This window comes from Coffea arabica, chromosome 2c (assembly GCF_036785885.1).
Source record: "Coffea arabica cultivar ET-39 chromosome 2c, Coffea Arabica ET-39 HiFi, whole genome shotgun sequence".
NCBI classification, from domain to species: Eukaryota; Viridiplantae; Streptophyta; class Magnoliopsida; order Gentianales; family Rubiaceae; genus Coffea; species Coffea arabica.
In genome coordinates, this window is record NC_092312.1 from 76,100,791 (window position 1) to 76,106,790 (window position 6,000).

Consider the following 6,000-nt stretch of genomic DNA (forward strand, 5'->3'; position numbering starts at 1 on the left):
AATAATGCAAAGTAAAGAAATGATAAACTAATGGGGCCCTGATGGGAGTTAATTGTGAAGCCGTTTAGAATTCCTAGTCTTCGACTGCTCATGACACAAATGGTGCTAGCTACAGTCAATTGTACGGTCTATCAATATTTTGTCAACTTTGAAATTATTTTTGAATTTGAATGTTGACCGAATATGCATTGTTGATATTTCAACACAATTTTATGTATTATTGAAAATTATATATTATATATTTATATATTATGTATTATACAAATATTTATATAATGAAATGTACAATAAATATTACAAATTGAAATATTATATAAACACCATATTTATAATATTACAATATTTATAATTAATATTAATGTATATTATATATATTAAATATTTATATATTAAATATTTATTTATTTATACATATTATAAATATTTTATTTTATTTAAAAAGTATTTTTATATATTTATAATATATTTATATAAATATTATATATTATATAAATTATATTAATATACATGATATTAATTTTACATTTATACATAATATTAATACATTTTTGCATTTATATTAATTATATTAATACATTTACACATAATATTAATATATATTTATAATATATTACTTTATACATTTATATAATATTCATTTATAAATTATGCATTTATAATAATATACACTTATACATTTAAAAATATATTTATATTATGTATTATATATAATATAATACATTTATATATTTTGATATAAATATATAAATGTATTATAAATACAATATTTAAATGTATAAGTGTATATTATTATAAATGCATAATTTATAAAGATGATAGAATCCCAAGACTTGATTTTTCTTTTGGCATTTGAGGTGTCATTAAGCATTAGCCCTATAAATATTTTGCTTAACCAACAAAAACATCCCCCTTCCCAAGAAAGAACGAGGAGCGAGGAAACTTACAAGATTCCACCAAGGATCACTCCTACGGCATTCTCACCTGCTGCAAGACCAATGGTTTAATTTTTTTCAATGGAGCCGTGCTGAATGTGCACGGCCGGGACTGACAAAAGCAGTATCCGTCGGTCTTTAGTCATTCCGGGCCGTGCACAATCAGCACGGCCCGGACTGACACAAGACTGCACAAGCTGACATTTTTCTGACTTCTAAGAAATTTATTTTGGGGCCGTGCTGAATCAGCACGGCACGTATAGAACAAGAACAACCCCGTGTCAGAGGTGCATTTGGCGGATGTTTTTTTTTTTTACCTATAATCTAAGCAATTAGCCCCATACACACTACCAGGCATCGGGCTATTGATTGTATACCTCGTTATCTTATTCCCAATATTAAATGAGCAGATCTGTCATCTTCTTCGACAGATACACATACATTGGACCCCTGATTTAGCCTAATACTCAGTATTCGTCCGGTGCAAAAAGACATTTAACTTGCCAGGAAGCACAACGTCAAGGCCGTCAGAGTAGGGAGAGTTATGGAACTTTGCACTCTTATTTTTCTTATCTGGATGCTCACCTAAACTAATAAAAATATACGGTTGGTTTCCCACTGGCAAAAATTGTCCCTGTAGGCGGCCGAAACAAGAACATGGCGCTGAATTACTAGAAGAAACAGTCTACTCTCCAGTCTCCACTCTCCACTCAAGCAGTATCATCAGCATCATAATCAAAGATGAAAGAGTCACGGGCACCGTCTGATCGTGTTGAAAGAAAACCAGAGGTAAAAGAAGATGATGGTGATGATGATGAAGAAGCAATTCCTCACATATGGGATTGTGGGAGCCCTTTATATGATTCATATGAACTGGTTTCTCTTAGCCATGTGATCGATAGACATATCATGGTTTTGCCATCTCTTAGCGGATCAAGACAGGGAAGGAGCTCTCGATTTTCTCATGCACCAAATCATGTGATTCCATCATTGTTTTCACCTTCAACTGCAACTGAAGAAGCTGCTGCATCAAAGAAACCAAGAAGGTCTTCCGTTTTAGTGACTTTTTTGTGCAAGTTAATGGAAAGGAGTACGTGGAAGAGGAGGATTTGGGGGCAGATGAAGGAAAAGCCCAAGACTGTGAAGATCAATGGCGGGATTTATAGAGTTTGTAATAGGATTAATTCATTGAGGAAATAGGTACAGATCATGTAGAGAGATACATGAATCAAACAGGTTAAGGGTAAATGATTGTAACTGCTTCTTATATTTCCATATATCGTTTCATGTACTATATAAGACATCTTTCAAGCCATTGTCTAGCTTTGCTACGGCCTACGGGCATGGACAATGCACTGCAAATCATTGCCTAGCATTGTTAGTGCTATCAATGCACAACCAAAAATTGCAACGTTTCAAGTTTCCCATTTTCTTTCTAATCTTGTAATTTGTTTTGGAAACTCTCCTTGATAGTTTAGGCAGACGTTTAGGTTCAACTCTCAATATTTCCTTTTACCAAGTGTACTAAAGTGAAGAAGTTACGTATAGATTACCAAGAAGTTACTTCCACGAACTTTGGCAACTGATGTCCGTCAACTTTATGCAGCCCAAAAGAAAAAAAACAAACAAACAAACGGCTAATGATCATATTAGTTGCTGGTACGAATTATGGAGTGGAATACAGCCTTTTTCACGGTATTATTCAACACTGTAACGTGACAAGCATTTCCACGGTGCTGTAAGTTGGTTGGGAGACGTGCGTAGATAGGATATAAAGGGTGAGTGTCTATTTGAGTATGTGGTTGAATAAATAAAAGCGCAGGTATTGGTTGGTTTCTTTCATGCTAAATTGGTAACCGGATGTGATATCACGATAGCATGCGCTGGGGCCGGATATGGATATGTCTGGTCCTGCAATTGATCCAGCTGCGATGAGATATATATATATATATTACTTGCAATGTAGCAGCCATGTTTTGGCCGAAGTCATCTAGCTTTGAGGAGGAGGATGATGATGATGATGATGCCCTGTTGCCATCTCTTGTAACTTTCAAGCTATATACTGCACGCATAACTGATTAATTAAGTACATCAAGAATAGGTGAATATCATTATCAAGAAAAACGAAACGCAGCATAACAGCGGCGACAACATTCATTATCTGATTCAGCATCCCATTTTCATGTCAAAAAAATCAGTCAGCCCCTTCTTTTTTATAGAATGTGCATCAAAGTGGAAACCCACTCAATCCGTTGCACAAGCAAACATGGTATTCGGCTGCATGCTACGCTTCTCCTACTAGTCCAGCTGATCATGCTCCTCCTTCGGTTCCGACAATTGCAATTGCAGCTGCAAGAAGAATGATCTTTAAAGTCTTGCCTTCTTTGTTGACTTGTAATGGACTGATCATCATCCAGTAGTCGTTTTCTGACCCTACCACACTTGTGGCTAAATTTCGGTTCATGTGCTTTTTGTAAAAGATAGATAAAAGTCATAAAACAAAAATTTGTAGCTTAATTAGTGTATTTTTTTTTTTTACCGTCTCGTTTGGTATTTTTTACGCAACTTGCTGCAAATATGCACCGTAACTTTATACTGTGAATTATTGGGCCGTTTGGATAGAACGTTATTTGAAATAATACTACAATATTTTTTATAATATGATGTATGTGAAATAAAGAGACGGTTGAAAATTGTATTCGCACTATAAATAGAACAAATTTGAAAAGAAATTTTTTGCCAATGTGCCTAACCAAACAAACCCATTTTTATTATTATTTTGTTCATGGGATACTCTAATTTAAATTAGATACCTTTCCATCGCCTATTTATTATCCCTATATGGGAGAAAGGAAAAAGTTTTTTTTTTTTTTTTTTTAACTTTAGAAAGAAGAAAGTACTTATTATTAAAGACCTCGTTCGCACTTGGTTAATATTCCCACCTACAGAGTTGGGTCTTGATGATGGATTAAGGTCACTTCCAGCCCAAAATTGTGGGAACGCAGCCCCTAATTTTGAGAGTTGGGCCGAACTTAATTTTCTTCTCGACTGTGTGGTTTTCTCTCTGTTACTAATCGGGCCAAGTTGGAACAAAATGTTCCTCTTTCATAATGGATGTTCCCCCATGGGGACTGAAAAACGGAATGTTAGGCCATCATAGGAGGGGAGTATAAGTAAAATGGTTAGAATTTAACTCCTGCTATTGACACTTTTAAAAAAACAAAAGTCCGGTCCAGTTTCAAATTTTATGGTAGTGTAGTTAGGTTGGCTACCATTACAAACGAATTAAAATGGGAATATGATTTTCTTTTTTAAATAAAAAATCCTAATTTTATTAAAATTTGCACTATTGGCAAAAAATATATATATATGCACTAATGACAAAAGTTACATTATGAAACATACGCACACCCAAGACTTGAGTGATAGATATTATATATCTAAAGAACAAATAAATTAGACCATAAAGTTTCAAAAATAAGATAAAATACTTGTAGCTTCGAGTGCGTTTGTGTATATTTTCAATCGTCAGATGTGCTGATTAATTATTTCAACTTCGGATATTATTATCAACTCGACAAATAGATTTGGTGCATAAAACAAGAGTATGAATTGAAGAGACAAAGAGTTCAATTAATTGAGTGCAAATCCCAGTCCAACTGAAGCATCACAAAAAACACAGAGTACCTTAATATAGTGTTCTGAATTCTCAGCATGCCAACTATTATTGGAGTCAGAATATCTTCACAGTTCCTGGTCAAACACGAGACATGGACATTATTAATCAGCTCTCAATGATTAAAAGGATTGGCAAATCAAATTCAGATAGCTGCCACTCATCATTAACTTACGCCATGCTAACTTCTTGTCACTTGAATACTGCTATATGACGTACCAACAAATTCTCTATAACTTCTTTGTCTGTTGGTCGGATCATGATCGACAACATTGGTTAGCTGAGGACGAAAAAACAAAACCACATTTTTAGATGCTGCAGTTAATTCTCCTCGAATTTGATCATTTTCTCTTCTTATTTAGCGTGTAACGGACTTTCTTACCAGAGTTTTGTGGATGAAAGAATTGAGTTACAGCCTCAGCAACAAGAAACCTTTTTCATCAGTTTTTTTTTTTTTTTTTTTTGAAATTTGAGGATGTAGAATCCAAAAAATTCACCAAAAATATATAGGAGATATATGGGATAAAAAAAAAAAAGTATGTGGGGAGGTAATTTACACACATATAAAATATGTGTGGGAGAAGAGGAATAATGCCAATAATGATTTATTAATCACATCACAAGAACAACAAAAAGTCTCAATCTTTCACTCTTCTCAAGAGATACAATAATATGACTCTCTATTTATAGATTAAATGACTTGATAAATAAGTCTTACACCAGAAGAAATTTTCTAATAAAATACTAATCGCTAAACAATAAAACCACCATAACTTGACTCCAATAGAATTACTAAAACTCTAGCTTGGACTAAAACACTGCTAAATAACAACATAGAAAATTTCTAATTTTGAGTCTTGATTTAATATGCGAACAGAGGATTGGGCTTTCTGTCACTGGGACTTGCTTATTTATCATCTGTCCTTACCGAGTTTTGTAGTACAATTTTTAGCCTTTGATGCCACCGACTATTCAGCATCTGCTGTAGAAACAAGTCATTGCCACCTCCACTGAGTAAGCACCTAAATCTTCGTCCCTTGTTAAGAAGATCGAATTGTGCTTGCTACTTTTTCTGATGATCAAGCTGTGTGGCTGTAGCAGCAAAATGCAATTTACTCATAGGAGATTGGGTTCCAGATCCAAGCGGTCCGCGTTACACCTACAAATACATGCATGCTCTCACATTGAAGATCCCCAAAACTGTATCAAGAATGGGCTCCCTGATACAGGGAGAGGCTGGGATTTACGCAAGTTTTGATCCCGTGAAACTCCTTGATTTTAAGCCTACATTAGCCCTCATTGGTGATTCAATAATTAGGAACCATTGCAGCAGTGCATTCTTTCTCAGGTACTATATTTTAACTTTTAAGCAGATGTATCTAGTCCATCCAT